At 40.1% G+C, this 27651-nt stretch overlaps 1 protein-coding gene across 2 annotated transcripts in view; it reads right to left on the bottom strand.

Annotated features, from left to right (window-relative positions):
* Positions 1-27651, bottom strand: part of LOC120537529 (serine/threonine-protein kinase PAK 3) — a 180099-nt gene that overhangs the window by 133673 nt on the left and 18775 nt on the right. Inside the window, exon 2 of one of the 2 annotated variants that reach the window (XM_039766538.1) lies at positions 23176-23217. The exons of the other annotated variant lie outside the window; for it this stretch is intronic. The gene's annotated coding sequence lies outside the window, so the exon portion shown is untranslated. The remainder of the gene's footprint in view (positions 1-23175; positions 23218-27651) is intronic. 2 annotated transcript variants of the gene reach the window in all.

Below are 27651 nucleotides of genomic sequence, written 5' to 3'. Positions count from 1 at the left end.
TCTTTACATTAAATTGCTCTAACATGCTGTGGGAAGCACCTGTTCTCTCAAGATGCACACAGTGAACTGGATGCATTCCACCAGAGAATGTGCCACAGTTCAGTGCACACGTAGACACACAAGCCATACTGGGTACACACCTGGATTCCGGTTTTGTTTTACATCATCTCTCTGTTTTTTAAATGAGTTAATCTGATAGGGATTGTAGGGAGCTGGAGCCTATCTAAATACACACACAAGCATAGGAGACCATTTTAAATCTATCAGCCCACTTAATAGTGTGTTTATGGGGAAAGCTAACAATCCTGAATGGAACCCAAACTTCAAATAAGAGACGTCAAGCAGAATCTTAATACTATTATGTCTCCCTTTATTATATTATATTATATTATATTATATTATATTATATTATATTATATTATATTATATTATATTATATTATATTATATTATATTATATTATATTATCTGCGGTGGGCTGGCGTCCTGCCCTGGGTTTGTTCCTGCCTTGTGCCCTGTGTTGGCTAGGATTGGCTTCAGCAGATCCCCGTGACTCTGTAGCTAGAATACAGCGAGTTGGATAATGGATGGATGGATGGATGTTATATTATATTATATTATATTATATTATATTATATTATATTATATTATATTATATTATATTATATTATATTATATTGTTTTCTGCAAAGCTGTCATAGGTGTCAGCCTCCCATGGCCCTGAGCTGAATAAAAGGGTTTTGAGAATATTATATTATATTATATTATATTATATTATATTATATTATATTATATTATATTATTCATTCATCCATCCATCCATCAAAAGCAACAATGTATGTAAACTCTGCAAAATGAATAAATGACCAGTGTTTTCTTCTGATTTACTGGTAACACAATATTCATTTTTTTTAAGTATACTATAATCTGTCTTCATGGCCTTGAGCTAATGAATAATTGGCGCTACAGAGTAGACTGGTGGATTTATTAAGTTATTCATTTTTCCAACACTGGGCTACAGAGACTAACAGATTCTGTATTTCCTCATTTTGTTTGATTGCATTCACTGAAACAGAGATCAATTACTCCTCAGCAATAACTTTTAGATAAACCTGTGGCCTTTGCCATTATGGAGACTATTACTAAAGTAATTTCATCCTAATGTGTTAACCTTCGAAACAGAATGCCAGTGGGATCTGGAATTTTCCAGGAAGCTTGAATGTGTGTCTAGAAAGGAATATTAAGACAGGATTCTTTATGTTAATGGCTGTAATTTATTCTAAGTATGCTTTAACGCAATATCATGGTGCTTTTTTCTTATTTTATGCAGTTTCACACCCAGTTGGGCTAATTTTTTAAATCTATTGTATGTGACAAAAAGGCTTGGGCATGACTTTTCATTTTGGACTATTTTTCTTGAAATTGTGCACAATTCTGCAAAGACTAGACGTGTATTTGCATTTCCATGCCCCTTTAGCTCTTTTTCCTCAGTGAAATGTTACTTAACACCACTCATTTACAGTTTAAAACCTGTCAGTTTGAAAGAGAGTTTCAGTTCATTCATCCAATGGCCTATCAGTCACAGCTACTGCCATCCAGTCATCGATCAAATTGAACGATGCAGTTGGGGTCCCCCATTACAGCTGAGAGAAAAGCACAAATGGGTGTCCAAACCAGGAATGCAGAGGCGAGGAGAACAACCATAAAGAAAGTACTGCATTTTAAGTCTACTATTTTTAGAGCACCTTTTATAAAAATGTGGTAAAAATATAAAAATATTTACTAATAGGAAAAAAAAAAACATGTATTACAAGATATGAGAAAATAATCCCAATCAGAAACAACCGATTGCTTCTGTTCTTTAAAGCAATATGAAGGTTAAAGCCTGCAGCGTAGTTAGCAATACAGTAATTCTTTCTTATTTAACAGCAACATTTAACACAACATTAAACCATTAAATACATTTATGCATTTGGAACCATCTTTTTTTTTTAAAAAATGGATGCATCATGTGTGAACAAACTGTGTTTTGGTTCACTATGATGTTTGAATTTGTATTGCTTGGGCTTAGTGGTGTCATGTCTTTCTGACAAAGAAAAAAAATAAACAGATATTTTCTTGATGAAAAAAAGAAGGTACGAGACGTACCTGATGAAGGCTATACAGCCGAAACTTTGGGTCTCTTATCTTTGTTTCTTTTCTTTTTTTTTTCCTGTGCTGATGTACACGGACACGGCCATTCACTGTGTGCTATGTTGTGTCATCCGAAAGAAAATAAAAATGCAGCACACACAAAGCCAATACGCTCTCATCATAGTTTTTTTTCCTACCGTTCATCATATTTAAAGAAATCCATTTAAAAGCTTCACCCTGTAAGTTGTACCCTCAGATGTTATCCACTGGGGAAAAATACTCTCAGAATGTAACTATCCAGTTTGGTCTTCTCATGCAAATGAGGGAGCAATTGTCCAATCGGTGGCTAGCTTGAAATGGCCTAATCAATATTGGGCTAGATGTTGTAGGACTGGACTGTGATTGGGCTGTAAAGAGCTTGTCAATTCTGGCCATCTTGTCATCCATCCGCTCAGTTTCAGAAGATGCTTACTCCATTACAGATCAGCAGGGAAAAAGAGACAATTCCAAAATAACAAATTAACAAACAAAAAAAAAAACCCAAATGGCGTTTTTGTTTTGTTTTAAACACATGAAAGGTGCTATATATATGTGCTTCTGCACAGCAAAATCCCCAGTGTAAACTTCACTGTCATAGTGAGAAGAAAATCTTAAAAGTGTTTAAATGGAAGCACTGCTTTCTTATAAACACCCTTAAAGTGTTAATTTCCCACTGGCGATCTTGCTGTGTGCAAACCAGACTGTAAATATGACGCATTATGAACACAGCGCTTCTTCTGTAGCTTTTAAGCTAACTGACATTTGCAAATCTCCAGTACTGTGATATGTCTATATTGTTAAAATGACACTATAGCATCATGAATAAATCATTCATGGAAAAAAATAATATGCCCTGTCAGCAGGATGAGGTTGCATTTAAATATTAAAAAAATAATACAGAAGGCAATGAATGCCATAATTCAAAAGCAGCCATCCGTTCATTTTGTGAGTCCACCTTATCCGTTACTCAGAGAGCCGAAGCCTAAGCTGGCAGCAGCAGGGACCGCACACTGCAAACATAAGCACTTGTTTTCTCCTCCAAAATGTAAATCTGTAATATTTTAGCCACGACATTTTATTAAAGGCAGATGAATAGCTTTAGTTCTCCCTGCTTGCCACCTTGTCTGCCAGTCTGAAAGGCCTTCAGAGACTGTGGGACACAGATTGCCGCTTGCCTCCGTTTCTATTGTTCTCGATTCAGCACCTTTCAAACAGCTGAAGATGTCTAACCTGATTTACTGCTTTTGTTTTGCCTCCCCAGTCCTGGGAATAGCTGCGCCAACTGTTAAAACTAAGGCTGCCTATTCCAGCTCTTGGCTATGCTTGTCATCTTTTCACACTTTTCATTTCTCCAAAGGAAATCATGAGAAAGCCTGGCTCGTTTCACTCTTATTTCACCAATTCTTAGAGGTGAGTTGTTGCTTTAAGCTGTTCCTGTTTGCACTTGTCACATCTCCTTTGTTATGCTTTGGCACTTTCTTCCTCTGCCATTGAATGAGCGCTGCCCAGTTTTATGAAGAAATTACCTGACGGCTATGACCGTTCGAGGAGTGCGGAGACAAAACAAAAAAACAGACAGATGGGCAAACAGACCGAGGAACAGAATTGTACAAAAATATGTAGCAAGAGGCGGGCTTGCATCTCACTGCCCGACACAAAGGTGCCCCAGGAAGAACACAAGTGGTTCAGTCGCCTAGCAACTCCAGTTCTGGTGATGGATGCTGAAAGTCGTACATGATCATTGATTTGATGCTCGAGGAGTGATCTGACGTGCATTACTGAAATCGGGTTGCATTATGATGACAAGCCATTTAATATGATTCTGTGTCATCTAATATGGGGACAACAAGCCAGAGGAGCTACTCACAGAGATCACAGGCATACTGAAAACATCCTGACTAAGGGAGAACAACAATAAGACCTTTGGGTGATCAACATTTGTCAAGCAAAGCCTAAAAACTGGCTCTAAGGTCAGGAGGTAGAAGATCACTGGATATACAGGGTGCGGAGTGTCGCGCAAGTGCAAAAGGATTGGCGGGACAAAAATGCCACCAGAATGGCATATGACAGTCGTGTTTAACAGTCCACGTCCGTTGTGAGTCTTTAGGAAGAGCATTCAGGTGAGGGACTGCCAGTGCAGTCAGGCCAGAGTGATGTCACTGAAAATAATCAAGACACTGCCATCCCAAAGAGACAGCAGGCTGCCTGGAGGTTGCCGTAAAGCCCTGGTAAGAAGGAACATTATCACTTCGGCATGTCCACACATCTATAGAATTTGATAGGACACTCCTGGCTGAGTTTAAAGACTACACCCAGAAGTAAAACTTTACGTTTAAAAGAATGGTAGATGAGAAGGTGAACAGTGACAAGCAAGAAGGAACTGAGGCTAGAAGAGAAACTGATTACAACTAGGGTCAAAACTGGAAATGCAAAAACAGTAAACATCTTGAACAACAATACTTTATCATTTAATGATATTATTCATCAGCAATAACGTTTTAGAATAAGCATTTATATTGGGGGAAAGGATTCTCTTCCCTCTTTTCTACTCTTAAACTTTTACTCTGGCTGCTGGCCTTCCGCTCTTTCTCTTGGGTGGAGGTTGAAATGAATAGAATTTAGTCGTGTTAACTTTGACTTGATTGTATGGAATGTTACTTGTTTTTAATAAAATCATTAAAAAATGAAATTATTCATCAAATAAAGAATAAAAAAACAAAATTAGGGAAATCAATAATAAAAGTAGTCAAAAGTATTCAATTAAAGAAGCAGTCAAAAGGAAAAAAAGAAACAAACTCATAGAATAAACAACAAAAAAAAAACTCTGAAAGCAAAGAAGAGATCTCCATAATCAAAAAATCCAAACTCAAAATCTTCAAACATAAAGCAATCATTTCAGACTACTAAATTACCCTAAAATATCCACAAAGAGTGCAATCCTAAAGCAGGAGAACCACAAAAGAAAGTCGAAAAGCATGCATGGTGCAGCACTGAGGCTAAGGCAGTGTTATGTTTCAGCCAGGATTTCTTCCTTGCTTTACGTGGATTTTATGTTTGGTTGTTATTCTACTTAAATTTGAATTACTGTTTCTTATGTGTTTATTTCAATTAGTTTCATTTTTTTATTATTTACTACTGTTGTACTGTATGTTTAAATGTTCTGTCAATATTTGTGTTTTGTGGATGGAGCCCCAGGAGGTCGGGCCACCCTGACATCATTGCTGCTGGGTCCTCCCTTACCCTTTATATTGAAGTGAGAGGGAGGGCACCCAACACTGGAACATTGACTTGGAGGAGTTTATTGCAAGTTTTTCTTTCTTTCAAATTTTCTGGTCTATTTGGTTAATTATAAAAAAAAATAATTGGCCGCAATGATGCAACTTCACTCTCAAAGAGCTAAGAAAAAAATGACTTTCTCCTCCCTGTGCAAAATGCTTTTTTCACCCGGCACTCTCTTTTGCTGTAATTGTGAGAATTAGTCCACAGGTGTCACACTTAAGAAAAGAAAATTATTTTTCATTATTTAGTTTCTACACAATGGAGATGTGGCTAAGCAGATGAGAAAATTAACAGACGGATCTTTAAACTGGCACCTCAAAGGAATGCTTCGCACGTACACACTCTTCAAACCATCGAATGAAGGCTTAACACTTGTGCTAAACTGCGCTATAAAATGCTAACAACATCTTTTGGGATAAGTGATGTGCACATTCAAAAAGTATCTCTTACAGTCAAGGCCCTTGGTGTGTCATAATTTTAAAAGATGTGCAAATTTATTAAAAATCAAAAACCGAAATCTCACATTCATATAATATTCAGACCCTTAATTCGGTATTTGGTAGAAGCCCATTTTGGCAGCAATTACATTTTTGAATCTTCTTGAATAAGTTTCTACAAGCTAAGGATACATGAATTTGGGCACTTTATCCCATTCTTCTTGGTCTGATCCCCTCAAGCTCTGCTACGTCGATAGGAAGCATCTGTAAGCTGCCATCTTCAGGGCTCTCCACAGATATTCTATGGAGGTTTTAGTCTGAACTTTGGCTGGGCTACTCAAGGACACTCAGAGACTTGAAGCCACTTCATTATTGTCTTGGCTGTATGCTCCAGGCCATTGCCGTGCTGAAAGGTAAAGCATCACCCCAGTCAGTGGCGTAGCTAGGGGGGGCAAGGTGGGACATCTGTCCCCGGGCGCAGCATCCTGGGGGCACCAAATTGATGTTACGAAATTTTAGAATGAAATGTTTTCCATTCGTAAATACACTAAAAAGTAAATAAAAAACATTTGCATACTCAGTCCATCACTCCATCAGTATGAGGAGATCTTTTTCCTTGTTTTTTGTCTCTTTCTGATTTCGAAGCACGTATTAGTTCTATATACCCAGCAGACAATAATTTATCCCCTCCACTACTCTAACATGCTTGACTCCCACCCAGAAACATTTCTGACGTTATTAAACAGGTCACGCGACTGACATGAGGCATTAGTGTATCATTGTCTAAGTTGTTGCAAACGCCATTTCTGTGTGCCATGTCATCCATGGCACAGGAAAGATTGTCAGCCTTGGCTTTGCTGAGTGTGGAGCGGGAGGTTACCGACAGCATACATTTTGATGAATTAATCGATAAATTTGCAGCAGCAAAGGCTAGGAAAATTTCTCTTTGAAGTTAATAATTACATTTAAAGCATTATACATCAAACTATTTTTTTTACTTTATACTAACTTCATTTTCAGGTTATTATATTATTATATCCAATGTAATGTTTAAGTTTTTGCAATGTTATATTTGAATAATATTTTAGAATAATTATATTTTCGAACTACCATTGTTGTCTTAATTATTTTACTTCATTCTGTCTTTAGAAATTTAGCAAAACCTTGAAAATATACGCATAAAAGTGCTTTAAAAAATTATAATATTTAAAAATGTACAACTATTTAAAATAAAAAATATGAATTTTTTTTCTTAAAATACTATTATTTTAAATATATTTTTAAAAATTTTCTATCCCTTCCTCATTGCATTTTGGCAAACAGGAGGGGGCGCAAAACCCTAGCTACGCCTCGGCTGTGGTCACTCTGGAGAAGGTTTTCTTGAAGGTTCTCTCTGTATCTGGCTGCTATCATCCTTGCCTCAGTTCTGACCAGTCTCCCGGTCTGTTATGTTGAGAATCACCCCATAGCAGGATGCTGCCACCACCATGTTTCACCATTGGTATTAGGCAGGTGATGAGCAATGCCAGGTCTTCACTACACATAGTACTTGAAGTTCTATCCAAAGTGTTTAGATTTTGTCTCATCAGACCAGAGAATCTTTTTCCTCCATTAAACTGTCATATGCCTTTTACTTCCATCTAGTCTCTCTGTCATAAATGCCTAATTAATGGAGAGCTGCTGAGATGTTCATCCTCCCAATAGGTTCTCCCATCTCAGCACAGGACTTCTGAAGCTTTGTTAGAGTGACCATTGGGTTCTTTGTCACCTCTATGACCAAGACCACTTTTGCTGGGTTACTCAGTTTGGGCCAGACGGCCAACTCTTGGAACAGTTCTGGTGGTTCCAAAGTTCTTCCATTTCACAATCATTAAGGCCACTGTGCTTCTGGCAATACTCAAAGCTTTTGAAATGCTTTTATCCCCTTGGCCTGACCACAATTTGATGTTTCTTTGAGGTCTACAGGGAGTTCCTTGTACTTCACTCCACCCATTCCATCCTGCCTGCACTCTCTTTTTCACCTCTCTTCCACAATCCCCATTACTCTGTACTGATTGATGGTCAAAAATGACAAATGCATCCATTTAAAATCAATTCTCCAACACAATAAATGGTCCCAAAGATGAAGGGCATTGAATACTTCCTGAATCCTCTGTACATGATGAAGAAAAATGTAAGTAAGTAAAAACAAAAAAAAAAAGTTAAAAGCGGGAAGCACCATCACATTTAATCTAATAATTTAACCTAACACGATTTATTATTATTATATCCATCTATGAGTGGCTCTCATGAACTCTTTATTTCTAACAGAAGTACCAAAAAGTACACCACTACAGATTTAACTCATATCTGGTTCTTGTCTTTTGTAGAAGTTGCAGGAAATTCACTCATTAAGTCTGTGAATGATTACTCATATGCATTAGTGAATATATAGCTCAAGAAAACTTTCTCTATTTTTCTTCTGAACTTGCATTATTTATTTGGTGGGGTTTTCAGTCTTTTTCCACGATATGAGGCTCAAGGCAAGAACAAACCCAGACAGTGTGCTACTTAATGGCCACATAAGCACACTCAATCTCAAACTTACTCATACCAGGTTAATACGGTGCCAATAATTGGCCTAACATGCAAGCCTACAAGGTGTGATGGATGGCCGGGGATCGTGCCCTGTCGGGAAGTCTGGGAGAGCAGGGGACCAAGGAAAGGGCAAGCCATTCCCCGGGACATGAAAGGATAGCCACCCTGGGTTACATCAGGGCCACGAGCATGGGGTTGTAACGGTCAAGCCTGTTAGGTTACATGGCCACCACCAGGGGCCGCTGGGATAATTCCAGAGCCATGGTCTGCAGCACTTCCACCTCAACCGGAAGAGCTGCCAGAAGAGGAGCCAGATTTAAAATGCAGTGCAGTGGAGTGCTGCCGGGACTTAACTGAGGAATACCTGGAGGTAAAATGGGCCGCCTCACTCCACTCAGAGAGCCAGAGTCGGGTGGAAGAGGACGGAGCTTGCGAGTGAGCAGTGGAGAAGGCGGTGAAGAGAAGAGAAGAGAGAAGAAAGACAAAAGAGGTAAGGACTGAGTTATTGAGAATATGCGGGTTTACATTGTGTGTTGCTGGAAAAAGAAAATAAAACGGGTGTGTTTTGAGGACATTCTGAGTCCATCTGTTTGTGTGCAGGGGTTAAACACCACAAATAATTAGGAAGAAACTCCGAGTACTCAGAGAATACAATAAGAATTCATGGGGAGAACTTTAAACTCCATGAATATGGTGACATGGGTCATCTCCTGAAACTGCGAGCTAGCTGCACTAACCACTGCGATGCCTCCTTATAATAATACAGACAAGGATGGTGCAGTGGTTAGCACTACTGCCTCACAGCTCCAGGGTTCTGGGTGAAAATCCAAGATACTCACTATGTCTGAAGTGTCCATAAGAATTTTACTAACAGATAAGAGACATGTGCTTTAGGTGGTGTGGTGTGGGTAGTGGCACTTGTGTGTGTGCTGTCATTGGCGGGTACCCAATTCCATGTTATTCCTGGGTTGTCCTGTAAGCTGCCAGGATAGTCTCAGGTCCCCTGCATTTAGAAAATGGCAAGCTGGAGGAATAATGCAATGGAGAGTACAATGTCTAATTTTACATGGTGCTGGAGGGCTGAAATGGGACAAGCCCACAACAAAGACACTATCAGTCTCAACTAGTTACTTAATAATAATAATAATAATAATAATAATAATAATAAATTTTAGTTATATTGCGCTTTATATTTAACAATCTCAAAGTGCTACAAAATAAGAATAAATTAACAAACAAGATAATCTATAAAAATAATTTAACAAAATGCCTTTCTAAAAAGATACGTTTTTAGGTTTTGTTTGAAAGCATCGGTCGACTGTGGGGCTCTCAGGTAATCAGGGAGAGAATTCCACAGCCTCTGTGCCACAGAAAAAAAGGCCCTATCACCCATACTGCTAAGCTTAGTTCTGGGAACTTGAAGAGTGTTAGTATGCACAGAGCGGAGGGCGCGTGAGGGACTATGAGGGATAAGGAGTTCCTGTAAATACAGGGGAGCAGATCCATAGATGCACTGATGGGTAAGGAGGGAAACCTTGTACTCAATTCTAAGTAGTACAGGGAGACAGTGAAGGGTTTTCAAGATAGGAGTGATGTGGCTATGCTTTCGCACCCTCATCAGGATCCTGGCAGCGCTGTTCTGAATGTACTGGAGTCTCTGGATACTCTTGCCAGGAATCCCAAAGTTTACCTTTGACTCAACTGACCAAGATGGTTATTGTTCTGCACCCTGTGTGGGACGTGAACCTGAGAAACATAGTGGGGAGAGTCAGCTATGCAAAAAGTACCTGGTTAAATGTGTAAAGAGTTGCAATACGAAACTGAAAGCTTTTACTTGCATAATTTATTGGCCTTTATATTTTCTATGACTCATGTTTGCAATCTGTACTTCAATTGGCTTTCCATTTTCTAGTTTTCATTTCTTGCTGAAGGTCCTGCCTCAATTACCACCTTGTATTTAGTATACTTTTTTATTGTACATTTTTTGCAAGTGTTTCATTACTATTTTATTCATCACGTTGATTTCTTGTTCATAAGACCAGTGTCATCATCATGTAGGAGCTTCATATTCACCAAGGTCATGCTTATAGCTAATCCCAGAGCGTTACTCCATGGTGCACGCTGAGCCCACTCTTCCCTTCTGTCATCCTTTCCTTGTTTTCTTTTCTCTTCTCCTTACAAGCCCATTTCTCCAAAGAGTTGGATTTCTTTTGTGCAAACCAAACTCATTGCTGGATAAAGATTGTGGATTTGAGGAGAGCACGTCTTCATGAGCAAGCTGCACCAAGCAAAGGCCTTCAGGATGTTTAAAGAGCACAGATTTGTTGTGTTTTTAAACATTTTCTTTAAAGCTTTTTAAAACTTATCTCATCCTCTAACTCACTTATTGCAGTGGGACAGAGCCTATAGTAGCAACATGGGAAACAAAGCAGGAATCCACCCTGGGCAGGGCGCTAGGCCTACTCAAATATACACACACAGATAACAGTCAAAATGTCAACCAGGAAAGCAGGTATTTGAGGATATTTGAAGAAAACCAGAATATTGAGAAGAAATGCAGAGGGACAAATGTATAAACGACACAGAGACAACAACCAGAATCAGGATTTAAACCCACTGGGCAGCAGTGCTATCCACTGCCCAACTTTTTTTCAAACTTGCTTTCAAAATTCACGACAAATCAAACCTACTCTTTTTTTCTGCCTTGCTGTCTACTTGTAGCTGCTCCTCCGCAAGCCTGCTTTTTGACCCACATTCCACCAGGCCTGAATTTTAACTAAAAATTAGCCACTACTGAGTCAGCATGTAACAATGAATCTGCGCTTTACTATCTGTGGTCTTAATGTGAAATATCCAATTATACAGTTTTCTAATTTACATTTTAAATTCAGTTTAATGTCTGTTTTAGAATGCTAATTGTTACAGAATATACAGTACATGTGACATTTGCTTGGGTAGTGTAGTTCAATCAGTATTCATTTTTTCACTGTGGTCCGTGCATTTAATAAGCTTTGCAGTCATACAAACAACCTGCACATGAAATATAATTCTTTCACCTGCATTGCTTGCTTTTCCTTTTTGTTGTGTATTCTTTGTAATGGATGTTCCGGTATCCCAGTGCAGCAGTCAAGATGGACTCCTTTTCATTTCCTAACCAGGAAGCCAACATAATGAATTGTACAGAATGGAAGAGAAACAGCACTGGCATCCTAGCAGCCATAGATGGGAATCACATGCCCAACTAGGATGCCAAAGAACAAAATTGATGGATGACCGGGAGAAGTGATGGGATATGCAGGCCGTTCCCTCATACACTGCATGACGCCATCCCTTATGGTATGAACACCCACAAGTCGTAGTCCCGTTAACACTGTCTTGTTGACTTCCATGGAAGCTGTAGGTAAGTGAAGGCTCAGGTTCCATCTGACCCGCAAATGCTTTCCTGTAACAAGCAGTTGGTACCAGAAGTCCTTCTGGATTGGAGCCTAAAAGGAAGCCCTCCTCTATACCCAAAGATTGGGAGTCGGGAGAGGAGATGGGACAACACTCACCTGGGAGAAGTGGAAGAGAGAAAGAGACTAAGGATTGTGCAGTGTGAAAAGAAGCCCATTAAAGGTACACTGTTCAATAAATACTTGTTTTGACCCCGAGGACTTATGTCTGGGATTTGAGGCTTGGTGGTGCCTAATCGGCATATACCATAAACTGATTTGTGTTTTTTTATTAAATGTTAAGTTCTGTGTTTTTAAACATTCTTCTTTATCATGGTGGCATACATTATATTGGTCTGACACTCAAGTAAGAACGTGACTGTCCCCTGTGCACATGACAACCAGACTACTGCTACTGCTAGAATGAAGTTAACAATGCAGTCTGCTTACAATGCATTCTTGCTTTTTGTCGTGATTGTGAAATATACCATTTGTAACACATCATTTAATCAAGCTAACTTTACAAGTACACATGCGTTTCTACATATGCAGTATATAGTCTTTATAGCTCTGATGTAAAATTTTAAATTTTTTCAGAAGCGGTAATCCAACTGAAACTAAGCATGAGAGGGCCTGACCAGTACTTGGATGGGAGATGAACCTGGAAAAGCTTGGGTTGTTGCTAGAAGAGTAGTTGGAGAGGCCAGCAGGGGGCGCTTACCCTGTGGTGTGAGTGTGGATCCCAATGCCCCAGTGCAGTGACAGGGTCACTGCACTGAAAACACTGGTATTGTCCTTTGGATGAGATGTAAAACTCAGGTCCTGACACTATGTGGTCATAAAAGATCCCTGGGTATCCTTCGTTATGAAGAGGGTGTATCCCAATGTCCTGGCTAAATTGGCCATTATGGCCTCGTCTTTCTGACCCCCTAATCATTCCCTGTCTCTATTTGGCTAACTATCACTTTCACTTCTTCACCACCTAACAGCTAATGCGTGTTGAGCATACTGGCGCAAAATGGCTGCCGTCACATCATCCTGGTGGATGCTACACATTAGTGGTGGTTGAAGTGGCTCCCCACTTACTGAAGCGCATTGAGTAGCGAGAAAAGTACTTTATGAATGTAAAGAATTATTACGATTATTATTATGAAAACATACTATTCATCAGTGTGATAAAATGTTAATTATTGATTTCATCTGCCTATAAGACAATAATAATAATAATAATAATACTAATTCCTTACATTTATATTGCACTTTTCTCACTACTCAAAGTGCCATTTGAGAAACATTTAGGAATCATTGAGTTCACTACATGTATACAGTTAAGTTTGATTCTTACAGTTACTGTAAAGTGTGCATTGCAGAGTCCAGCCAAGTCATTTTCAGCTCTCAATACTGCATATGTTATGTAACATAAGGTGGACAGGCTTTTATTCTTATGTTCAAGCAAGGGCGCACCTCTAACTAATGCCTTTTTTCATTTCTTTTGTCATGTATGTTATGTCTAAAGTATTTTTATGTGTTTTCATTAATTATGTACATTTAGTTAATATTGCATTGTTCATCCTTGAAATTATTTGCAGCTGGGTGGAATAAAGGAGTAGCCTACAGTATATTTTAGTCATCAGGTAATGAAAACCTTTTAATACTCATAGTGATTGCTGAGCTTAAAATGTTACATACAGTATTAATTTTTCTGATCTCTTGGAAGCCCAGGTGTCAGCAGGCTTTTCATAATTAAAATCACATGAATGTGGTCCGTCCGAAATAATCAGAATTCAGTTATCAAACAGGTTTTTATCCTTTTTCACATTCAGCTGTGCTCACAGGTATGATCGGTCCAACAGCAGCAAGCTTAGCTACATTTCAAAAAGGCTCTTTCTGTTTAGAATTTTAGCAGTATTTGCTTTGGATTTAGATTTTTGTACGATTGCTCTTTAATCATTTTTGTTTCAATGGCCCATTCTTGCGTAGTCCAGACATATTTTACAACTGGAGGGCGGCCATTTTTAGAGTAATAATCAAAAAGAACCTCAGCAGCCTCACTTTGATGACAACGTTCAGCACTTGAAAAGGAGGAAATGATTGGCATATCAGGAAATCTTCCATCGAGGTGTTCAACAATTATGCTTATGTACTTATCTAAAATTTTAGCTTTGAATGTAATAACAATAGGAGGAGGAGGTTAGGAGCACGCACTGATACAGCGCATTACCGCACCCACCACGTGACAAACCAACTCAGGATCCAGATTAGGACCCCAGTGCTGCCATGCTATGGGTGACACCTCAGCACCACACTAGTTCAGATGGAGTGGAACAGTGTGAGGTTTTTTATGGTGGCTGGAGTGCCAATTCTGCCACCAACCCCCAAGTTTTTTGCTGCAGGTTGGAGGGCCTATTTGCAGGGCTGGATGCAGATTAACGTCATACCCAGGATGGAGCAATTGCAGGTTAAGGGCCTTGCTCAATAGCACGCGAATAATTAGTGTGCAAAACTGACTATTCATCTGAAGGTCAGTAAGTCAGTCATTGTCCAGCCTGCTATATCCAAACACGGGGTCACAGGAACCAATCCCAGGGCGCAAGGCGGGAACAAACCTGGGCAGGGCACACTCATACACACACACCAAGGACAATTTAGGATTGCCAAAGCACCTAACCTGCATGTTTTTGGACTGTGGGAGGAAACTGGAGCACCCAGATGAAACCCACGCAGACACGGGGAGAACATGCAAACTCCACACAGGGAGGACCCGGGAAGCAAACTCGGGTCTCATAACTGCGAGGCAGCAGCGCTACTACTGCACCATCATGCTGCCCTTCAGCTGAAGGTGCTAGGAGTTATCTTACTTCTGGTAATTTTTCAGATATTTTGTGTCAATTGTTGGGATCATTTATTATTTTTGGGCCATTTTGACTGTTATTTAGGGTCATGTATGTTCACCGTCATTATGAGTGCCCATTGTTAGTGTGTTTTTAGTTTTTATGGGTGTGTCATTGAAGGTCATTACTTTGATTTCAGTGTTACAGCATAAAATGTCAATCCTTCTTTATGCGAGCTGTGGATGAACCATTTTTTAAGTCGTGCTTCTGAAAATCTTTGTGTGGCATATCTCTTGTGTACTGATCTTTGTTATTTCTTTTTGACTCTGAGGTTGTCCTCCATTTTGGCTTGTTGCACAGCTTTCTTTGATGTTTCCTGCTCTGACCCCTTGTTTGTTTTTGTACATTCTTCTTCTGATTATTCTCTGATCATTTGTAGTCATAACAGGAGGGTGTTGATTACATTTTTTTAAGTGTCTACTAGGAGTGTCTTTCACTTCCATGATGGATAGTTTTGTGGCTGGTAAGATTGGCTCTATTGGTGTTAAGTTAACAGAACAGTCTAGATGTGAACAGGCTGCTCAGCCAAACAAAGCTCGCCAGGCCTATCCACTTAATTCTTCCAAAAGAACATCATGTCGAGTTTTCAAAGTGCCTAGAGTTTTACTGTCTACTACACTACTTGGTAACTTATCCCTTGTGTCTTTGGTTCTCTGTGTAAAGTAAAACCTCATAATTTTTTTATGAAATTTACCCTTACATTTCCAACTGTAAACCCGGTTATCTTGATGAACTCATTTTAAAGTACCAGTCTTGATCCACTGGACTAATTCCTTTCATAATTTTAACCACTTCAATCACATCTAATCTTAATCTTTTTTTGCTTAAACTGTATAGGCTCAGCTCTTTTAATCTTTCCTCATAACTTATCCCCTGTAGCCCTGGAATCAGCCTAGTCGCTCTTCTCTGGACTTTTTCCAGCATTGCTATGTCCTTTTTTGCTGCCTGAAGACCAAATTTGTCCGGAAGAGGACGGAGCTGGAGAGAGGACTGGAGGCGGCCAGAAGAAGGGCAAGAGAGATTGTGAGAGGCCCGGACTTTGGGGGATCGGTGCTGGAGGCACTGGGTTTGTGCACTGACTTTTGTACATAATTGTAAATAAACGTGTGTGTGGTGGAAAAATCGATGTCCGCCTGTCTGTGTCCGGGTCAAGTTCACAAATGATGTTATGCAACTTCCATGACTCAGTGTTGCCCCCCTACAGGCTGGTGTGGTAGACTACAGTCCTGATTACACTAAACTGGAGTCACACACGTGCAAATGCAGACAGTTTAAGGGCTCAGATATTTGTACTATTCCTCCAGCAAGCCAAGGGGTGCTGTCGACTAATGCCTTTTCTTTCCTCTCTCTGAATAATGACAACCATGACACCTCTGGCATCACTTCCAGGTTTCCACCCACCTGAATTTGCCTCTTCCTGCCCAGGACCTTTATCTCCGGAAGCAAAGCCATCTTGAGTCAGTCTTATGGAGACTCAGGCCGTTTTGACATTTTTTTCTTTCCTAGCGTGCTATACCACATGTTTCATTTTGGTTGTCCCTCATGGTGCCCTAAAGATTTGTAATCTCTGTTTGTCACTGGCTCAAATGGTTTGACAGTAGGTTATGCATACAGCTCATTTTTTTTCCTTGAGAATTACCAGATTATCAGAAAGTATTTTATTAAATATCTTTATGTTGATGTATAAATTTAAAACTTAAAACTTGTTAAAAGTCAAATGTTTCTTAAGGATTGGCACATATGAAACAATATGTAGATATGCTTAGGTCCCCCTTGATAGAAAATGTGCATTACAGTTTTTTGTTTTTTTTACACCTACTTTGAGGAGCATACAAGGAAGATTAAATTAATTGACAAACAGGGAGACATGATAAAAGTGATTAAATTATTGAGGGAATTAGTATGTTGGATCCTTGCTGTTACTTTAAAATATATTCTTCAACAAGAACATGGGGACACAGATTGAAACTTGTTAACGGGAAATTTTTTATAAATGTTACAAATTTGTTTCCATGAACATATGGCATACATTACCAAGTAGTGTGGTAGAAAGTAGGACTTTAGGGACCTTCCAATCTTGACTTGATTATCCTTCAGTGTTTAATGTAAATTCATTTTTAGTTACTGATGCTGGTATTAAGGGTAGCATTAATTAGCACAGTGTGATTTCACAGTTATACAAAGTATTTCCATCTGTGTGCCGTGTCTGTGTTGGCCAGCTGTGCCTATAAAGTGTTTGGACTACCAACTGCAAAGCTTTAGGAGTTTAGAGGTCAGAGGGGTGCGCCAGAAGCAGGACTGACTACAGATTAGGAATAGAATCGACCCAAATGTGTTGGCAACTTTTAAAACAGGAGCCATGACACAAGTGGATGCTAAGAGTTAGAAGATAATAAAATATTTAAATTATGTAACATTGTCAGCAACAAACAGTAACAAACCCAAAAACAGAGAAAAAGTGAAAGATTCAGAGCTGAAGACATCATCATATATATATACAGAGCACAGTCCTTCAATCCATGCTGAGGAGTCTACTTTACTTCTTTGTTTTCCCATCTGTCAGGAAACTGTTGTGTAACAGGCATTGCCTAGCAACATCATAGGATGGGCGGGGCAGAGAAAGGCAACACACAAGAGGAAGGATCAGTGAAGGGTTCTGAACTTTAGCATGGGTATGGAAATGGAAAATGTCTTTACTTAACTTTAATTGATTTATTAACAACTAGAAGCAAAAGAACACTTAGGAAGATTAGACTAAGAAGTTCAAAAAAAGAGAAAAGACCAATAAATATACAAAAGAGAAAGGGAAAAGGTATTAAGAAGTCCAAAAATACTAAAGCCCAATCTTACAAAAAAACTCAAACATAAACCAAACTGGGCGGGACATCTTCATAGTTAGGAGACCCGGGTTCTCTTCCTGACCCGGGTTCACTTCCCAGGTCCTTCCTGCGTGGAGTTTGCATGTTCTCCCCGTGTCTGCGTGGGTTTCCTCCGGGCTCTCCGGTTTCCTCCCACAGTCCAAAGACACGCAGGTTAGGTGGATTGGCAATTCTAAATTGGCCCTAGTGTGTGCTTGGTGTGTGGATGTGTTTGTGTGTGTGCCTTGCGGTGGGTTGGCACGCTGCCCGGGATTGGTTCCTGCCTTGTGCCCTATGTTAGCTGGGATTGGCTCCAGCAGATCCCCGTGACCCTGTGTTCAGATTCAGCGGGTTGGAAAATGGATGGAGGATGGATGGTTCTATTCCCGGGTCCTCCCTGTGTGGAGTTTGCATGTTCTCCCCGTGTCTGCGTGGGTTTCCTAAGGGTGTTCCGGTTTCCTCCCAACAGTCCAAAGACATGCAGATTAGGTGTATAGGCGATACTAAATTGTCCCTATGGTGTGCTTGGTGTGTGTGTGTGTGTGTCCTGTGGTGGGCTGGCGCCCTGCCCAGGATTTGTTCCTGCCTTGCGCCCTGTGTTGGCTGGGATTGGATCCAGCAGACCCCCATGACTGACATAAACCAAACTTATAAAACAGCCAAATTACATCTAGTCCTAAAATATATAAAAGCCAAAAAATATCAAATTGTAAATTACTTATGATAAAAAATTAACAAAAAGTAACTACAACCTGAAAAGAAAGAGGCAGACAGGAGCCAGCTACAATGAGGGTCAAGCAGTCACTATAGGTCATGCTGGGCCCAAAAATGATATGCCTTAATATGATACTTGACCCACTGGGCTGGCAACTTTGATCAGCTGATTAAGGCCGATCCTCCAGCTAGGACATTGGACATCTCTGGGTCCACTCATTGTTGAGGACCTTAGTGGCTGGACCAGGCCAAAAGGACACCCACGTAACACCTGGCTGCGGCAGATAGAGGGTCATTTCCGAAGGGTGGGACTGGACTGCATGTCTGCCTGGAGGGTTGCCAACGAGGATCCCTAGCTGTTTTGTTATGTGGTGGGTACCCCATTTTTGCCCTTGATGATGAGTCTATTTAGTCTCCCAGAAGCCGTTTGGTTTTCCTAACATAATCGGAGCAACTGAAAGCACTCTTAGCAATAAGGGCACACAGCAAGAATGACGCTGCTTTTGTTAACTGTGATCAGTGAAATGTCATCAACACACAAGTCATCTTCAATTTCAAGATGAGACAAACAGTGTGGCTCAGTGGCCTGGCTCAACCCATAGTTCATTTATTTTGAGGCAAAGTAGCATTGGTAGGCAAGTTACTCAGAGTGCTACTGTACAGTATGTGATGGCTGGTTTGTTAGTATGGCAACTGGCTGAACTCTAAGTGTTTCATATAGCCGCCGATACTATTTATTGTAACAGCAATCATGTCATTACATATGCCAGGTGATAATGGCTACCTGCTCAGACACTGGCTCCTTACGCCTTTCCCTGACACCACACTTTAATGCTATGCAGTACTGTTGAAGTGTGAAATGTTGTTGTATAAGTTGATAATTATTTTGTATGTCTTTATTTGTATGTTAGAAAAAGCAATGTAATATTAGTGTTTCACTGGTGAGAAGCTTTCACATTTAAAGAACCCCCAAATCCCCCCACCGCAGTGTTTAGTACTGAGTCTGTCATTTTATGACAAAGTGCCTAAAACCAGTTTGGTAAGTGATTCTCTGCAGGACATTCTCCCTCAATCAACCTCCACAGGAAAGCCAAACTACCTGGCTGGCCAGCTTCACTCAACAAAAGGGCAGGTGTAAAAATAAGCTAGTAACTCGGGGATGTGTCGCACCAGAATTTTGTTGATCTAAAGCTATCTGTTTGGTTTCGAATCAGAAGACATTCTGTACCACGACACCCTGTTGGTGTAAGAATTTGGACAGAGATTGTATAAATTTGCTTGCTTTACTCCTCCCTCTCTCTCTTATACCATCGCCATGAAGAAGCATCTCTCTGTCACTCCATTGCCATGAGGAGCACAACTCAGCAGCCATATTGAGACAGGCATGTGGCCTGTCCTGAAGAAAGCTAGAGAGATTTAAAATAACTACAAGTCTGTGTGCCACCTGAAACTACGCATCAGCATTTATCAGGTTGTATGATTGCCAGTATTCACATGTACTATGCTTATTGTTATTATTATCAATAATACATTATTTAAAGCTGTAACTTAACTCCTGCTTGTCTTTTACTCTATGTAATTGCCCGAGGTTATAGATGTAGAATAGAAGGTGGGAAGAAGTTATAAAGTACAATACTTTATAAACAGTGGTGAGTCTATGGCAGGGGTTCTCAAACTCGGTCCTGGTGGACGCCTGTGGCTGCAGGTTTTTGTTCCAACCAGCCTCTGTTTTTAATTGGACTCCTGGGCTAATTAAGTGAACTGTTGTTTCCCAGATTCCCTGTTTTGGGAACAATACAGAAATTAGAAAAATAAGTTTGGTAAAAAAAAGTATTAAAATGTACTAAGCAGTTATATGTATTTCTTTCTTTCTAACAGTATTTTCATCTTGATTGTCATTCTACTTTTCTAGGTGTTCTAATTGTTTAGTCAATCCGTTATTTACTACTTTGTGGGGCTGACGCTAAAGTAGTTGCAGCCTTTCACGATTGAGTGTTGTTTGCTTGGGTTTCTGCTCTGCTTGATTTTAATTGTCATTATTAAGATTCAATGAAGGGAGCAAACTGCACAGAAAAAGGGCAAAATATAATAAAAAGAGAGTTAAGCATTTAAATCCATAGCAAAAACTGAAATATTTCTTAAGTTTCTTATAAATGTAAAAATTATGCTGCTGTGCTTTTCTGAATGGAGAATAAAAGATAAATAATACCAGCTAATTAAATGAGATCAGTGCTATCAGGTGTTGTCACTGATTAGGAATCTGGTTGGAACAAAAACCTGCAGTCACAGGGGTCCCCCAGGACCGAGTTTGAGAACCCCTGTTCTATGGGATTTTAGGCTTTCTGACAACAGCTATACAATAAAGAATACAAAAGGGGAAAGTAGAGTAATATAGAACTCTACTAAGACAAAACACGTACACACCATAGGACTCCTCAAATGCAGGCGAGATGCAGGTGCCGGTGTCTTCTGGATGCATCAAGGTGGAGGCAACTCTACCAGCCAATGAAGGTCTGCAGCTTCCTGAATATGTATGAGATTGATTAGCATAATCCATATATGGCTGTTTCAGGGTGGCAACAGGGAGAAATTTGAGGAATTTTCACGCATGTACATATACAAGATGATTATGGCTATTAATGGGTAAATTGTGTGCTTTTATATTGTGGGCAGGTTTTATAAATTGGTTAAATTAACTAAATTAACAAAATAAAAAGAAAACATGATAATTACATGGATTACAAAAGAGAGGAAGCTTAATGAAATATTATTTAAAAAAAAAAAAAGCAAACAGAAAGAAATTAACACAAGAAGGCACAAACCTAAAGTCAGGGCCAGAGTGCCCACAAAGCCACGACAACAGTATGTGACTCAACATGTAGTCCTGGCTGGGGTTCAGCATATTTTGTGGTGATCCTGCCCTTGGTCCTCATGTTGCTCAGCCAGAATATTTAACACACTTTTCTACACAATGAATGAGCATCCACCTGCTAGAGGACATTCTTCACATGACAGTACTTGACTGAATAGTTCTTGGATACCTACTGTATCTAAATAGTTTCTTATTGATTGATCATGGATCACCCAGAGAGAGAGATAGATGACCTAGGCTTGTTAGCGCTTGCCAAATTTAACTTTAGAGTGGCACCCAAATGGGTGGTGCAGTGGTTAGCACTTCAACCCCACAAATGCAGCACACTGGGTTCACACCCCACACCTGGTTGTCTTTCTGTGTGGTGTTTGCACATTCTCCTTGCTTTTGCTCCAGTTTTTAGCCCACATTCCCAAAGACATATGTGATCAGTTATTTGGCAATTCTAAATTAGATCTGGGTTGGCGTTTGCACAAGCAGACCCTTTGATGCCTTGTGCCCAATGCTGTCAAGCTAGTCTCCAGCCCACTTCAAGGCAGGAATGGATTAAATGGGTTTGAGAATGTTATGCTAATAGATCCCAGATGTTTCTTTTCTCTACAATTTGCATGACAATAAAGTGTTTGTTCTCCTCTCTTTTACTATACTTACCCTTCATTACATTTCATGGATTTATAACTCCCATGACTAATTACTGTTTGCATGTTTACTGATTACTTTAGAGTTAGATTATTATACAGTTTGTAATAGGCTGCTGTCCCATCCAGGGCAGGTTCCTGCTTTGAGTTGGATTATGCAAGTTTGAAAATTTAATACCATATTACTGGTTTGTACAGGATTCTGAAGTATCTGTTGTGGAAAACCTACATATCTTTTTTCCCGATTGAACATTTTGATGATGTGAGGATTAAAGGAGCACGGGAGAGACAGAGTCGATCCCAAATGTTTTGTTGTGGACTCACACACACACACCATGAGCCATATGATGAGTTCTCAGATTTGCACTGGCAGTGGCCAGCTATGACCCGCCATGTCTGGATATCAATGGCTCATGGAAGCAGTTTCTCATCAGCTTGAGCTAAAGGATTATTTGATTCAACATTCTATTCTTGATAAGTTTCAGTCAGGTTTTAGAACAAACCATATTACTGGTTAAAGTAGTGAATGATTTGAGGGTTAATGTGGACAGAGACCGTTTACCTGTTCTTCTTCTCTTAGACACGGAATGTAATATTTGACACCAAAGACCACAGGATTCTTATAAATCACCTTAGACAATGGGTGGGCCTCTCTGGCAGTGTCTTCAATTGGTTTCTCTTACTTAACAGACAGAAAATTCTTTGTTAGTTGTGGCGATTGTATTTCAGAGACTTATGATATTTTATATGGTATACCACAAGGATCTGCCCTGGGTCTGTTGCTATTTTCTATCTACATGCTTCCATTAGGTCAGATTATCTCAAAGCACAAGGTAAGCTACCACAGCTATGCTGATGGCACAAAACTGTATTTATCAACAGCGCCTGATGACCCTGATGCTCTTGGCATTCTGATCCAATGTCTTAGCAGTATTTCTGATTGGATGAGATTGATGAAAAAATTTCTCAGACTAAATAAGGAGAAAACAGAAATCTTGGTGATTTCTTAGATAAAGTGAGAGTATTATAAATAAACTTGATCCCCAGGCTTAAAAGTCAAGAGAGGAGGTACAAAATTTAGGGGTAAGTATTGACTCTGAAGTGAACTTTAAATCACATAATAACCAGATTTTGAGGACTGCATTTTTTCACTTAAGGAATATAGCAAAATTTAGACCTCTTATAAATTTACAAGACACTGTTAATTTAAACAGTGACCGAGTCACAAAATGGAACTTAGAGTTCCAGAAACCACAACTGCAGCATAAAGCCCTGCTGCTAAAAGTAGATTCAAATATTTTACTAACCTGCTTAACCTACTGTGGGATCTCGAGGAACTGGAGCTTATCCTGGCAAAAGGAAACACAAAAATGGAGTAAGGTCAGGGTTGGACACATGTCCAACGCTGGGCACACTGTGGCTAGTTAGAGGCACCACTTAACCTAACATGAGTGTCTCTGGGTGGTGAGTGAAATATTTTTAATCCACACAGAAAGTGACCAGACCAGAAACAAAATTCAAATTCCTGGAGCTGTTAGGTAAAAGTATTAACCACCAAACCAACCAGCTGTGAAAAATGTTACACACAAATAAAAATGGAATTAAAAAAAAGACTGGACTAATGCTGGTTGACAAGAGAATGATTTTAGGATTTTAGACTGGGATTGTAATATCAGAATGGAATGCATTAGGGTTAGTTCAGCCTCATATACGGTACATAAGCTGTTATCACAACCCCATTTGATGCAGCGCATTTCTGTCAGTTTTATTCACTCCAGTCACACACCTTTGTACCCTCTTTGTTTATCCCCCAGATGTTTCTGTAACATTGTGAATGACAGAATATTGGACTTTAGCCTGGTTTCCAGCCTAATTTGTAAGCCAAGGCTGCTAGAGAGCAGCCACAATTGGTAAATGAACCTAATGTGGAGAGTTAGGCCAGCAGAGGATGACTACAGATTTTAGATTACATTCGGAAACAACATCTGGGGTTTGAAAAAAGCTGTCAGTACATTGCTTTCGTTCCCGAAGTGTGATTTGCTAGCTACTACCACCTTTGGCGATGCCTAAAGGCAAACTCGTTTATTTTTCAGTTTGGAATTCTATTAGGTATTGCACATTGCAAAATAAGGCTGCTGAACTTCTTTCAACTCCCAAAGCAAACAAGCAAGGAAAGAGCTGGAAAAGAATATTGAGGAACATCCATATTAATCACTTGTTTATGATGAGCAATCTGTGCAAAATTTTTAATCGTTAATGTCAATAGAACAGCCAAAATCCTACCTAAAATATTTGCATTGTCTGCAAATCATGGCAAATATAAGTATTTGTGCCACCCCATTCAATGATCATCCTCTTTAATAAAACCCTTGTGTGCATCCAATGTTCGTGTGTGTGCCTTCGGGAGAAGTGCGCATGCGCGGGGCCACACAGCACGTGTTCAGTCTCTTCCTGTGCATTCCCTGTGCAGAGAGAGAGACAGACACACACACACAGGCCCGCGCGACACACACACACACACAGGCGAGAGACAGACAGACACACACACAGACACAGAGGCGTGCGCTTAAGAGACACACACACGAGTCACACACGAGTCACACACGAGTCACACACGCACACACGAGACGCACACGCGAGACACACACACACACACAGGCGAGAGACAGACAGACACACACAGACACAGAGGCGTGCGCTTAAGAGACACACACATGAGAGACACACACAAAGGCACGCAAGAGAGAGACACACACAGGCGCGCATGCATTGTTGCAATGTTACTTTTCTTGGTTGTTTATTAAATTACAGATTTTTCAAATGTTCATTTTTTCCCCTGTGCTTAAAACTCATTAAAAAAAGAGTTTTTAGCGAGCGGTCATAAGGCTATAGCGCAAATTCTTGCAGTGTTAGTTTTCTCTGTTGTTCAAGGTTTTCTTAGTGTTAGTCAATGTTTTTACATTTAGTTTACTATTGCGCTGTGCTTTCTATGGTATAGTTAACTATATTTGTGCTTAAAAACTTAAAAAAATATATATTTACATACAGTTCATACGGTCTGGAACGGATTAATTGTATTTACATACAATCCTATGGGGGAAATTACTTCGGTTCACGACCAAATTGGGTTACAACCAGAGTTTTGTAACTAATTATGGTCGTGAGCCAAGGTTCCACTGTATTACTTTCAGACAAAATTACAAGCATTTTATGCAAATACAAACCAGTATTACTGAGAGAGAATTAAAGGCACACAATACAGTGACGCATATTACAGCCACATACAAGGTCCCTTGCCATTTAATATAGACTGTTCATACAAATGTTTATGCACTACTGTTCTAGCGCCGATTATTTTAACAGGCTTAATGTCTAGTACAGAAATAATAAAAGAGAAATCTTAATCAATCAGATCTCAGGTTTTCATTCAATGTTCCTGGATCCACAGTTTTTCTCTTTCTTGCCTTTTTCATGTTCCCTTGTAATTGTTAATCATTTTAAATTCATCAGACATCAGTCCCAAAGTCATGGACATTAGAATGGATTTACACCCCCAACCCTTTGCAGCTACATCAGCCTCCACTCTTCTGGGATGGCTTTCCACACGTTTTGAAAATGAGGTCAGCTATTGATGCTGGATAAGAAGATCTGACTTGCAATCAGCATTCCAGTTCATCTCAAAGGTGTCCAACGAGGTTGAGGTCAGGACTCTGTGCAGGCCACTCCTGATCCACCATGTCTTTATGGACCGGGCTTTGTGCAGAGGGGCACTGCCATGCTGGATCATAAAAGGGCCTTCCGCATACTGTTGCCAGGAAGGGCGCTATTGTCTGAAATGTCTTTGTATGCTATAGCATTAGCAATACTCTTCACTGGAACCAACGGGCCTTGCCCAAACTCTGAAAAACAACACACCATTATCCTTCATGCACCAAACTTTACGGTAGGCATTATGTAGTCTAGAAAGTCACATTCTCCTGGCATCTGTCAAACGCAGATTCATCCATCAGACTGCCAGATACTGAAGTGCGATTCATCACTCCAGAGAACACGTTTTTACTACTCAAGAGTCCCATGGCACATTTACACCAACCCAGCTGACGCTTGACACTGCACATAGTGATCTTAAGCCTGTGTGCAGGTGCGCAGACATGGAAACTTATTTGACGAAGCTCCCAATGCACAGTTGTTGTGCTGATGTTGTTTCCAGAGGAAGCTTGGAACTCCGTTGTGAGTGACGTAACAGAGGACAGGCAATTTTTATACTAACAAAGTCCGGCTCCGCTCTGTGAGTTTGTGTGGTCTACCACTTCATGGCGGAGGTGTTGCTGCTCCTAGCCACGTCCACTTCACAATAATAGTACTTACAGTTGACTGGGGCAGATCTAGCAGAGCAGAAATGTCACATACTGACTTGTGGCAAAGGATGCATCCTATGACGGAGCCACATTTGTAGTCACTGAGCTCTTCAGTACAACCCACGCTACTTCCAGGGTTTGTCAATGGAGATGCATGGCTGTGTGTTGTTAGCAATGAAACACTTGAACTCAGTCATTTGAAGGGATGTTCCCATAATTTATTCATAGAGTGTACATGAAGACAGTGAGTGAAAATCATAGGAAAACTCAGTCTGTTCCTTTAGGATTTGTATTACAGACTTTTCTTTTAATTAGTTTGAATTACTGTTCTCTATTTCTGGCTTGAATCATATCTTATCCTTGCATGATTTAGGTTTTGCTGTGTAATTTTTGTATTAGTTCTCCCTTTTGAGCTTCTCTTTTTGTCTTTCCTCTAGTTTTCTTTATTAGTTGTTTTATTTATGATAGAATTTTATTTCCATCCTGTTTTCTCGGCTCTTTGTTAATGTAGTTCTTCCTTCAGTTGTTTATTTGTAGTTTGTTCTGTCTTTCATTACTGAACAATGGATTAATATGTAGTGGAGGTTTTGGTTTTAGGAAGGTTTTGTGGATTTTCCCTTTTAACTTCACAAAATTTACAACGTAGGTTTCATGTGATGATGGGTTGGAGTTGCCTAGTATTTTTTAACCAACTAATTCAGTTTTGGGTCAGGGGGTCTGTGACTATCCTGGCAACACTGAGGACAAAATGGGAACCGACTCTTGTCAGCACACACACAGATATCAAAATCCACACTCACTCACACCAGGCCACTTTGGAGTTACTAATTAATTTAACACGTGTTTGTGTGGAGCAAAACTCACATGGATGGGGCAGCAGTGAGACAGTAGTGCCAAACAATGAAACATGTGACAGTGTGATGTCTACTAAGAAAAAAATACACATCTCTCAACTATAAAAAAAATCTCAGCAGGGAGACCAGGAAGACAAGACGTGATCTTCTCAGAAGACAATTTGACATCCCGCGAGAAACACTTTAACGTCACGCGAGACAAGGCAGCTCGCCAGCAGGAGCTGCAGCAAGCCAGCAGATGATCTGGACACATCCTACACCCTTCACAACGTGAGCGGCAGAGATGCGAAGTGGCAAAAGGACAGCTGTTGTACAGGCTTTTAAATGATCAACACGCAGCGCGGCAAGCAGAACACGCACCTCGGCAGCAGCAGCACAAAGCTAGTAGCTGATCCGTCCGCTTCTCCTTAGCGTGCATTCAGCTCCCCCCCTTCACAACACGAGCGGGAGAGACGCAAGGAGGCAGGAGCGTAACGCGCCTCCGGGGGTGTGAGCGAAGCGATCGAGACCTGATCATCTCGGAGAGACACTTTAACAACACACAAGACATTACAACCATAGGAAGCAAAAC

Source organism: Polypterus senegalus, chromosome 10 (genome assembly GCF_016835505.1).
Source record: "Polypterus senegalus isolate Bchr_013 chromosome 10, ASM1683550v1, whole genome shotgun sequence".
Lineage (NCBI taxonomy): Eukaryota > Metazoa > Chordata > Cladistia > Polypteriformes > Polypteridae > Polypterus > Polypterus senegalus.
This window is presented reverse-complemented; position numbering and strand designations above follow the sequence as displayed.